A 12,007-nucleotide genomic window follows, 5' to 3' on the forward strand; every position below is an offset into this window, starting at 1 on the left:
GAGCAGCATCACCAGTGTCCTGACACTTACTCTGTGTCCTCCTAGAGCCCCCTGAGGACCTGTTGGAGAAACTGCCCCATGTGAGGACAATCAAAGTGGCTCCTGCTACCTCCAGGGTAAGCTCCCCTTATTTATCAGAGATTAAAAGTTTGCTTCATTTCTTTCTTTTCCAATTGATTTCAGATCTGAAGATCTACAATGTTCAAGACAGCTGATGGATACAATTTTGCTTGGTTGGATGAATGCTGAGTGAAGGTCTTTCCCAACAGATAACTCATTCAAAAGGCCATTTAAAAAATGGCAACACCAGTTAGAAACTGTAGAGTCAGACACACTTTCCTCAGCAGAAAATTTCCCTCCTTGAAATAGACTTTTGTATTTGCTCCTCAAAGTGGACCTGAGAGATCTTCCAGGCAAAGCTCCAGCCTTTCCCACAGCTGTCTTCTCTGGTTTCTTTTGGGGCCATTGACTCAACAACCGTTTCCCATTTGGTTTTCTGAGGACAAAAAAAGAGATGAAATACCTGTGTCCACAGAGCACAGGATGCTGAGATCCTTACACTGTTTTCTCTTCTCTAATCACAGGTGGATTGGACAGCAAACAAAAACGGTATGTATTCAGAGTTCACCCCTGTGCTGAGGAACAATCTAGATGATGAAGAAGGTGGGACTCTCTTGCTGGCTTTGCTTGGAGAGACACCCTGATTCAGGGTCCCTACAGGGATGAGGGCTGGAGATGTAGAGCTAGAGAGTGATTTCCCAGTAAAGAGCCATGCCCAAGTTCTATGGTCTTGGAAGTAACTGCATCATTTAGATGATGTGGGTTTGTGTGTATCAGGGTTGGGGTGGGGTCCATGTGTCTATGTGGTTGGGGTCTATGTGCTGTGATTGTGAACCTGCATGCGTGAGCGTGTGTGTGTTTCATGAGGAGATATTTCCCTCTTACACAGCACAATTCACCTGTCAACAAAGCTCATCACCACTGCACACTGTCTGTACACTACCTTGTTCTTCCCTCAACACAGCTATTGCCCAGATTTGGTTAATATTCCTTTTCCTCAGAAGGAGATGGTGCAGAGATAAACGTTCTAAGCTCTTGACCTCCTAAGTGGAAAAGCCAAACTGAGAACCTAGGGGTGGGTCCCAATGTGGGTGCTCTGGATCCCTGACCTGCACTTACCACTCAGCCAAGGGATCCTCAGTCATGGAGCAAGGGAGTCCCTGCATCCGTATCCTTGGCTGGAAGTCCTAGCATCTCCAAAGGTCCAGACCTTGCCCATCAGGTGGCCTTAGTGGTCACAGAATCCAGGGCAGCTATGGGTGGGCTTATCAGTTGACTTTGGCACAGTCATTAATGTGAAATTCACCTCTGGACCTGCATTCTCCTGGTCAGCTCACAAATTCTGAGAGGTGTGAGACCCCATGTATACAGTACAGGTCATATCTGTCAGTGCTGGTGTCATTGCTTAAACAAGGCCAAAAGCAGATAAGAATCAGGGAGCTATTATATTGTATTGGATAACATTACCATAAGCCGTAGAATTGGTCAGTTCCTTTAGCCCACACCCAAGGACTCAAAGTGGAACCTGACTGTTAGCCTGTACACTTCTCCTGCACAGCTGGGTTAGAGACAGGCTGTGCTCAGTCCGGGCTCCCTCTTCATAACGAAGTGTCCCACTTATGGAACAGCTCCCTAGAGTATGGACAGCCCCTGACTCAGTGGGCATACGTACATTGTATAGAAAACAAAGACTGGGAGAAAAATATGATACGATTGATAGTGGCTGTATCTAAATGGTAGGACTTCAGTTTTGTCAAATCTTGTGTATCTGATTTTCTTTAAGACAAGTGATTAGTGAATAAATATAGCATATTTTGTCTAGGATTGAATTCAGTCCTTTAATGGAGGTTGCTGTTAATCAAGTATAAAATATCATACAACAGAAGACATGATAAATGCAGTAGCTGGCATTGTGGATGCTGGGGAAAGAGTGATCTGGGAAAAATCAATCGACAGTGGCAATTGAGCAGAAGCTCAAAAGAGGCAGGATGGGTCATGGGTCTGTGTCATTGAAACAGAGCATGCAATTTAGTGTTTACCATTTTTTAGATCGACCCTTCCCTTCTGATTAGATTCCCCTTAGCTAGAAAGCCAAAGCTCTGTTTTCACTTCCTTCCTCTTGTCCTTTGCCTTCCTTCATCCCCCAAAGAGGATGGCCCAACACCAGCTCAGCCCACACTTACTAACCTCCCACATCCATACACACCACCCCATGTCCTCATCGAGAGGAAAGCCCCTGAGTAATTCCTGAGCCGCATCTCCAGTGTCCTGACAGTTACTCTGTGTCCGTCCAGCTCTCCCTGAGGATGTGGCGGATGACCTGCACCATGATAGGACAGAGGAAAAGCCTCCGTCGATCCCCACGGTAAGCTGGATTTTTTCTGGTCTGAGATAGAAATATTGCTTTATTTCTCTTTCAATAGAATTAAGTTATGAATATTTGAGGGTATTCCTTCCAGATACATACAATTCCCTTGGTTGGGAGAATGTGGAGTGAGAGTCTATGACCAACTCATGGTGCCTGATTCCACAGGACATTACAATTGACAGCATCCATTACAGCCTGTAGAGTATGGAGCTCTCTCTCCTGCAGCTATTTTTCCTCTAGGAAAAGTATTCTGTAATTTCCAACCTAAATGGACTTGGAAGTTCCATCCTCCCAGCAAAGTTCTTGCCTTTCAGCCTGAGTAGGTTTGCTCTGATAACCCTTGCTGGGTTCCCTGGACCACTGTTTCTTATCAGGTTTTCTACCTTCAGCAAATGAACAAAAGACCTGAGCATCACTGTGATCTTATCCTCATAGTGTTTTCTCTTCTGTAATTGCAGGTGGCCTTCACAGAACGTGAAAACGGTATGTATTCTGGAATCAGTCACTTGGGGAGGAAGAACTTTGAAGATGAGAAAGTGGGACATTCTTGCTGGTTTTAGTGTAGATGGCAAACTGATTCCAAATTTGTGCTGGGAATGAGAGTAGGGGTCCTGGTGATAGAAAGTGATTTACAAGTAACGTGACCAATTACTATAGTCCCAGGAAGAAGCTGTATTACGGTTAGGTGGTGTAGGTTTGTGTGCATGAGACTGGGTGTGTCTATGTGAAATGAGTGGTATGATTCTGTGTGTGTATGTGAACTTTTTGTGTTGTGTTTCCCTTGATTTATGTTCCCCTAAACATCACTGTTACTGGTGCCAACTTTCTAGAAAATATTCCCATCACCACTGCATCATGAATGGGTATGGATATAAAAGTAAATAAACTGTACACTTTCAATGTGTGCATTGATTTTATACCAAGTGAGCCTCATTTAACCTGGAAAACAAATCCTATCACCACCCAGGCAAATGTTTACTGGATTCTTTTTTTTTTTTTTTTGGCTGTGTTGTGTCTTCGTTGCCCTGTGCAGCCTTCTCATTTCGGTGGCTTCTGTTGTTCCAGAGCGCGGGCTCTAGGTGCATGGGCTTCAATAGTTGTGGCACGTGGGCTCAGTAGTTGTGACTTGCGGGCTCTAGAGCACAGGCTAAGTAGTTGTGGTGCACGGGCTTAGTTGCTCCATGGCTGGATTCTTAATGAACAAAACTGGGTTTCAGCATGCCTACTACTGGGTCAATTACAACTTCATTTAATAAGAAATCTCATCTCTTAGTAGGTCTCATTGCATTCTGAATGGTTCTGATACATCTCTCTGCCATTTCCCTCATTCTAACTGTTTCCTATTAGAGCCTCGGGATGAGTCCTCCCCCCTTACCTGAAGCACCTAGTGCTAGGCAGGCCTCCTTCCTTTTGAAGGGAGCCCATGCTTGTACCCACATGCCACACCCAGTTCTGGAGGAATCCGAGAAAGAAGGAGCCTCCAGGAGTAGATGGAGGAAATTCACTCCACCTTTCTCCTTTGAGGCTAATATTCACTATCGGATTCTGTGCTAAGGAAACGAAATGTCCTTCTCCTGTGGAAAGTCTGTCTTCCATCACTTGTGCCGGCCCTGTTTCTGTGTGCTGGGCAAGAAACACTGCATACAGTGAAGACAGAACCAAGACATCTACCCCAGGGATTGAGCTCAGGGTAGGCACTGGCTCTGTCTGTCCTGTCCGTGATCCATCATTCATCATGGTTGTGACTCTTGGGCAGTCACTTATCTCTCTAAATTTCCACACCCTCCACCATAACATATGGGTTACAGCCCCCACTTTGCCCTCCCCTTCACCCCCAACAGGGCTGGGTGTCAGACATGATAATGGATATTCTCCATAAGCTGTAAAGCATTGTTCCCATGAAAAAGCTGAGGAGTAAGCTTGAATCCCCCTTTACATGGAGCCGTCAAATCCCTTCTCTCCTTCCAACAGCTACAAAATATCCAGCTTCTTCTTGCCATCATTCAGGATTGAACACTTATAGAGCATTTGTGAAGCACCGGTCCTTTATTTTTCAAACATTTTACCTGTATTCAATCATTTTTGGCCACGTGACATAATGCTAAATGTAGGCCATATTAACATTTCTACATCTCAGAACAGGGTACTGAGGCAAAGAGGGATCTACATATCTTTCCCAAGTACATGCTTCTTCTAAACGGGATTTGAATCCAGTCCATCAGTCATGGTCCCAATGGTTTGCTGAGTTTCTAGACATTCTCAGTTAAATAAAGATATTTGCCCACAAAACCTGTCTGTTGGGTGTTTTCACTGCATACCAAACTTCAAGATCTTCCTACGTCCAACTTTGATTCAGGAGGCTCTTGGGCCGCTGGTGAGGAAAGGGACCAAAGGATTGAACTGTGAATAAATTATTGCTAATTTCCCCATGGTCTTCTGCCAGCAAGATGTCAATAGTTGTCTCTATTGTAATGCATTTCCCAGGATGCTGCTCCCAGATTGTGAGAAGAAGAAACACTCATCAGAGGTCAAGAATATCAACCCCAGGCTGGCTGAAAAAGATCCGCATCCGGCCACATTTTAGGATGCACCCTATAAATGACCCAGCTGAAGGTACTGTGGAAAATGTCTCGTTCGGATCACCCAAGAATAATTATTCTAGTTGATTCAGTGCCTCATATTTAAGAAAGAGCTATGAAATATTAAGCAGTATTCTTCTTTTATTCCATGTGTTCAAATTGAAACTTACTAAGCCAGCTGGTACTGTTTTAACCATGGAAGGAAACATGCATTTATTTATTTATTTATTTATTTATTTATTTATTTATTTTTTGAATTTTATTTTTTTTTATTAGTTTCTGCTTTATAACAAAGTGAATCAGTCATACATATACATCTGTTCCCACATCCCTTCCCTCATGCATCTCCCTCCCTCCCACCCTCCCCATCCCACCCCTCCAGGCGGTCACAAAGCACCGAGCTGTTCTCCCTGTGCTCTGCAGCATGCATTTAAAATTCAACATTTGGTTCATGTTTAAGAGGGAAGATGGTCTCTAGTTATGGTTTAGACATTAGCTGATTTTTGAACGTCACCAACAACACATCCCTCCCTGAAACCATGTTTTGAGATTTCTTTAAATTATTAGACATTATTTAGAACAGGAATATATTGACATAAAACATGTACATGCAATACAGAAAATTCCTGTATCCTATCACTCCAGTTTCAGCTATTAATAATATATAGCATAGGTGAAGTACATTTGTTACAATTAGTGAAACAATGTAAGTATATTTTTACTAATGAAAAGTCCATAGTTCACCTCAGAGTCACACCTTGTGTTGTTATATTCAATGATATTTGAAATATGTACAATATTATTTGTCACCATTATGGTGCCATACAGAAATGTGTACACTAATGTTCACAGTCGCATTATTCTTAGTAGCCAAAAGATAGAAACAATCCAAAGTCCATGAGGTGATGAATGGATAAATAAAATGTGATATATACACCGAATGGAATAATTTTCAACCATAAAAAGGAATTAAAGATTGACTTATGCTACAAAATGAATGATCCAAATAATATAAAAAATATATTATTGTTAGTGAAATAAGGCAGGCGCAGAAAGACAAATATTATATGATTCCACTTGTATGAGGTACCTAGTGTAGGCAAACTCACAGACACCAGAAGTAGAAATTACCAAGGTCAGGAGGCAGGAGTAAGGTGGATTATGATTTAATGGGTACAGAGGTTACGTTGAAATGATGAAAAAGATTAAGATGTAGATTGTGTTGATGGGTACACAGCATTGTGAAAGTAAGAAATGCAAGTGAACTGTATACTTCAAAATTATGAAAAGCATAAATATGTATATTTCATCACAATAAAATAAGTCAAAAATCCAACAGAATGGATGACGAATGAAGGAACAACATATTTCATTAGAAGGAAGCTGAAAGAGTCTTGTAACATTTCAAGAAGAAGGGGGATTTGGAGGGACTTTGAAATGGGCAGAGGGGCCGTGGGACTCTATACTGAAACATAGTGCAATGTTAGTGTTTAAGCTTTTTCAGACTGACACTTTCAAATTGATTAGGTTCCCTACAGCTAGAAAGCTAAAGGTTCTCTTCCTCATTTCTGAAATGTTCCTCCCCTTTGCCTTCCTCCACCCACCAGCGAGGTTTGTCCAACAGCACCTCAGTCCACACTCAGTAACCACCTGCATCCATACACTCCCACCCTGTGTCCACATTAACGAGGCTCTCTGAGTAATTCCTGAGCAGCATCACCAGTGTCCTGACACTTACTCTGTGTCCTCCTAGAGCCCCCTGAGGACCTGTTGGAGAAACTGCCCCATGTGAGGACAATCAAAGTGGCTCCTGCTACCTCCAGGGTAAGCTCCCCTTATTTATCAGAGATTAAAAGTTTGCTTCATTTCTTTCTTTTCCAATTGATTTCAGATCTGAAGATCTACAATGTTCAAGACAGCTGATGGATACAATTTTGCTTGGTTGGATGAATGCTGAGTGAAGGTCTTTCCCAACAGATAACTCATTCAAAAGGCCATTTAAAAAATGGCAACACCAGTTAGAAACTGTAGAGTCAGACACACTTTCCTCAGCAGAAAATTTCCCTCCTTGAAATAGACTTTTGTATTTGCTCCTCAAAGTGGACCTGAGAGATCTTCCAGGCAAAGCTCCAGCCTTTCCCACAGCTGTCTTCTCTGGTTTCTTTTGGGGCCATTGACTCAACAACCGTTTCCCATTTGGTTTTCTGAGGACAAAAAAAGAGATGAAATACCTGTGTCCACAGAGCACAGGATGCTGAGATCCTTACACTGTTTTCTCTTCTCTAATCACAGGTGGATTGGACAGCAAACAAAAACGGTATGTATTCAGAGTTCACCCCTGTGCTGAGGAACAATCTAGATGATGAAGAAGGTGGGACTCTCTTGCTGGCTTTGCTTGGAGAGACACCCTGATTCAGGGTCCCTACAGGGATGAGGGCTGGGGGTGTAGAGCTAGAGAGTGATTTCCCAGTAAAGAGCCATGCCCAAGTTCTATGGTCTTGGAAGTAACTGCATCATTTAGATGATGTGGGTTTGTGTGTATCAGGGTTGGGGTGGCGTCCATGTGTCTATGTGGTTGGGGTCTATGTGCTGTGATTGTGAACCTGCACGCGTGAGCGTGTGTGTGTTTCCTGAGGAGATATTTCCCTCTTACACAGCACAATTCACCTGTCAACAAAGCTCATCACCACTGCACACTGTCTGTACACTACCTTGTTCTTCCCTCAACACAACTATTGCCCAGATTTGGTTAATAATCCTTTTCCTCAGAAGGAGATGGTGCAGAGATAAATGTTCTAAGCTCTTGACCTCCTAAGTGGAAAAGCCAAACTGAGAACCCAGGGGTGGGTCCCAATGTGGGTGCTCTGGATCCCTGACCTGCATTTACCACTCAGCCAAGGGATCCTCAGTCATGGATCAAGGGAGTCCCTGCATCCGTATCCTTGGCTGGAAGTCCTCGCATCTCCAAAGGTCCAGACCTTGCCCATCAGGTGGCCTTAGTGGTCACAGAATCCAGGGCAGCTATGGGTGGGCTTATCAGTTGACTTTGGCACAGTCATTAATGTGAAATTCACCTCTGGACCTGCATTCTCCTGGTCAGCTCACAGATTCTGAGAGGTGTGAGACCCCATGTATACAGTACAGGTCATATCTGTCAGTGCTGGTGTCATTGCTTAAACAAGGCCAAAAGCAGATAAGAATCAGGGAGCTATTTTATTGTATTGGATAACATTACCATAAGCTGTAGAATTGGTCAGTTCCTTTAGCCCACACCCAAGGACTCAAAGTGGAACCTGACTGTTAGCCTGTACACTTCTCCTGCACAGCTGGGTTAGAGACAGGCTGTGCTCAGTCCAGGCTCCCTCTTCATAACGAAGTGTCCCACTTATGGAACAGCTCCCTAGAGTATGGACAGCCCCTGACTCAGTGGGCATACGTACATTGTATAGAAAACAAAGACTGGGAGAAAAATATGATACGATTGATAGTGGCTGTATCTAAATGGTAGGACTTCAGTTTTGTCAAATGTTGTGTATTTGATTTTCTTTAAGACAAGTGATTAGTGAATAAATGTAGCATATTTTGTCTAGGATTGAATTCAGTCCTTTAATGGAGGTTGCTGTTAATCAAGTATAAAATATCATACAACAGAAGACATGATAAATGCAGTAGCTGGCATTGTGGATGCTGGGGAAAGAGTGATCTGGGAAAAATCAAGCGACAGTGGCAATTGAGCAGAAGCTCAAAAGAGGCAGGATGGGTCATGGGTCTGTGTCATTGAAACAGAGCATGCATTTTAGTGTTTACCATTTTTTAGATCGACCCTTCCCTTCTGATTAGATTTCCCTTAGCTAGAAAGCCAAAGCTCTGTTTTCACTTACTTCTTCTTGTCCTTTGCCTTCCTTCATCCCCCAAAGAGGATGGCCCAACACCAGCTCAGCCCACACTTACTAACCTCCCACATCCATACACACCACCCCATGTCCTCATCGAGAAGAAAGGCCCTTAGTAATTCCTGAGCCGCATCACCAGTGTCCTGACAGTTACTCTGTGTCCTTCCAGCTCTCCCTGAGGATGTGGCGGATGACCTGCACCATGATAGGACAGAAGAAAAGCCTCCGTGGATCATCAATGTAAGCTGGATTTTTTCTGGTCTGAGATAGATATATTGCTTTATTTCTCTTTCAATAGAATTAAGTTATGAATATTTGAGGGTATTCCTTCCAGATACGTACAATTCCCTTGGTTGGGAGAATGTGGAGTGAGAGTCTATGACCAACTCATGGTGCCTGATTCCACAGGACATTACAATTGACAGCATCCATTACAACCTGTAGAGTACGGAGCTCTCTCTCCTGCAGCTATTTTTCCTCTAGGAAAAGAATTCTGTAATTTCCAACCTAAATGGACTTGGAAGTTCCATCCTCCCAGCAAAGTTCTTGCCTTTCAGCCTGAGTAGGTTTGCTCTGATAACCCTTGCTGGGTTCCCTGGACCACTGTTTCTTATCAGGTTTTCTACTGTCAGCAAATGAACAAAAGACCTGAGCATCACTGTGATCTTATCCTCATAGTGTTTTCTCTTCTGTAATTGCAGGTGGCCTTCCCAGAAGGTGAAAACGGTATGTATTCTGGAATCAGTCACTTGGGGAGGAAGAACTTTGAAGATGAGAAAGTGGGACATTCTTGCTGGTTTTAGTGTAGAGGGCAAACAGATTCCAAATTTGTGCTGGGAATGAGAGTAGGGGTCCTGGTGATAAAAGTGATTTACAAGTAATGTGACCAATTACTATAGTCCCAAGAAGAAGCTGTATTACGGTTAAGTGGTGTAGGTTTGTGTGCATGAGACTGCGTGTGTCTGTATGTGAAATGAGTGGTATGATTCTGTGTGTGTATGTGAACTTTTTGAGTTGTTTTTCCCTTGATTTATGTTCCCCAAATGTTTTGAAATGTCCAGGCAGTCCTGTTGACTACATGCACCTTGTTGTACAGCAAGTGTCTAGAACTTTTCCATTTTGCCAATAACACATTCTAACCTTGAACAGAGACTTCCCATGTCAACCTCCTGCCAGCTCTTGGAACCACCCTTCCACTCTCTGATTCTCGGAGTTTTCTTTCCGTTTTTGACCTTCTGTGACTGGCTTATTTCACTCTTACTAATGTCCTCCAAGTTCTTTCTTGTTGCTGCAAATGGCAGGATTTCATTCTTTTTCAAAGACTGAATGACATTCCACTGTATGTATACACCACATTTTCTTTATTAATTCATCTTCCCATGGACACTAGGCAGTTTTCCTATGTTGTGTATTGTGTATAATGCTGCAATGGACATGAGATTGTAGATATCTTTTGGACATTCTTGTTTTATCTCTTTTGTATATAATCCTAAATGAGTGACTGCTGGATTTTATGCTAGATCTCTTAATAATTTTTGCGGGACCTCCATTCTGTTTTCCATAATGGCTACACCATTTTACATTACTACAGGGTACAAAACAGGGTACAGAAGTTCCACGTCTTCACATCTTTGCCAGCATCCATTAATTTTCTTTCTGTCTTTTTTTTTTTTTTTGCAGTACATGGGCCTCTCATTGTTGTGGGCTCTCCCGTTGTGGAGCACAGGCTCCAAACGCACAGGCTCAGTGGCCATGGCTCATGGGCCCAGCCGCTCAGTAGCATGTGGGATCCTCCCAGACCGGGGCACGAACACGTGTCCCCTGCTTCGGCACGTGGACTCTTAACCACTGTGCCACCAGGGAAGCCCTAATTGTCTTTTTATAATACACGTCCTAACAGGTGTGAGTATATCTCCTTGTGGCTTGATTTCCATTTCCCTGATGCTTAGCGATGTTGATCAAATTTTCGTATGTAGATTGACCACCTGTATGTCTTTATGGAGAAATATCTAGTGAAGCTTTTTACCCATTTTTAAACTCAGTAATTTGCCCGCTGTTTTTCTAAAATTGACTTGTAGTAGTTTCTTATATATTCTGGATATCGGTCCCTTATTCAGATACAAGGTTTACACATATTTCCTCCCATCCTATAGGTTGCCTTTTCATTCTGTTGATTGTTGAAGAGACTATCCTTTCTTCACTTGGTAATCTTAGAACCTTGGCCAAGATCAGTTGGCCATATATACGTGCATTTATTTGGGGACTCTCTATTATATTTCATTGGTCTATCTCACTGTCTTGATGCCAGTAGCAGACTGTTTTGACTACTGTGGCATTGTTATGTGTTTTGAGTTCAGGAAGTGTTAATGTCCATCATTGCTCTTTGTTCTCAAGATTGTTTTATCTACTTGGGTGCGGTTCCATATGTATTTTAGGATTCTGTCTTCTTCTATAATAATGACATGTAATTTTGTGGGTTATTGCGATATATTTGTACATCACTTTATGTAATACAGAAATGCCAACAGTATTTAATAATCCAGTCTATGAACATGGTATGTCATTCCAATTACTTGTCTCTTCTTTAATTTCTTTCCGCAATGTCCTGTAGTTTTCAGTATACAAATTTTTCACCTCCTACTGGGCCTTTTCCACTGCCTTCCTCAGGTCTTCTAGAGTCAGGGGTGAGAAGGATGGACTCATGGAGAGAGTGAAATCCCTCCCTCCCCTCGCACCTACTCTCTGATTATGTCTAATACAGGTGTACTGGGCCATGCCCTTCACCTCTGTCTACGAGTGGGCCCCTTGCTGGGAATTCCTCTTGGATCTGAGTGTTGACTGTAATATGTCAGTGTCCACAAGGACTCTCCCAATGGGTGGCTTGGGTCCAAGAGCACAATATATACCTACATACAAATGATTAGATCAGGCCATCAAATTTTCTGCAGTAAAGAACAACCAGGGGAAGGGTGGCTGGTTGCCTCTTTCGCATCTTTGGATATCTTACAGCTGAGCTTTCCAGTGTGGTAGCCACGAACCAAATGTGTATATTTATAATTAATTTAGTTCAAACAATAATTAAGTCATTCTATTAAAAAATGCTAAAA

Source organism: Mesoplodon densirostris, chromosome 12 (genome assembly GCF_025265405.1).
Source record: "Mesoplodon densirostris isolate mMesDen1 chromosome 12, mMesDen1 primary haplotype, whole genome shotgun sequence".
NCBI classification, from domain to species: Eukaryota; Metazoa; Chordata; class Mammalia; order Artiodactyla; family Ziphiidae; genus Mesoplodon; species Mesoplodon densirostris.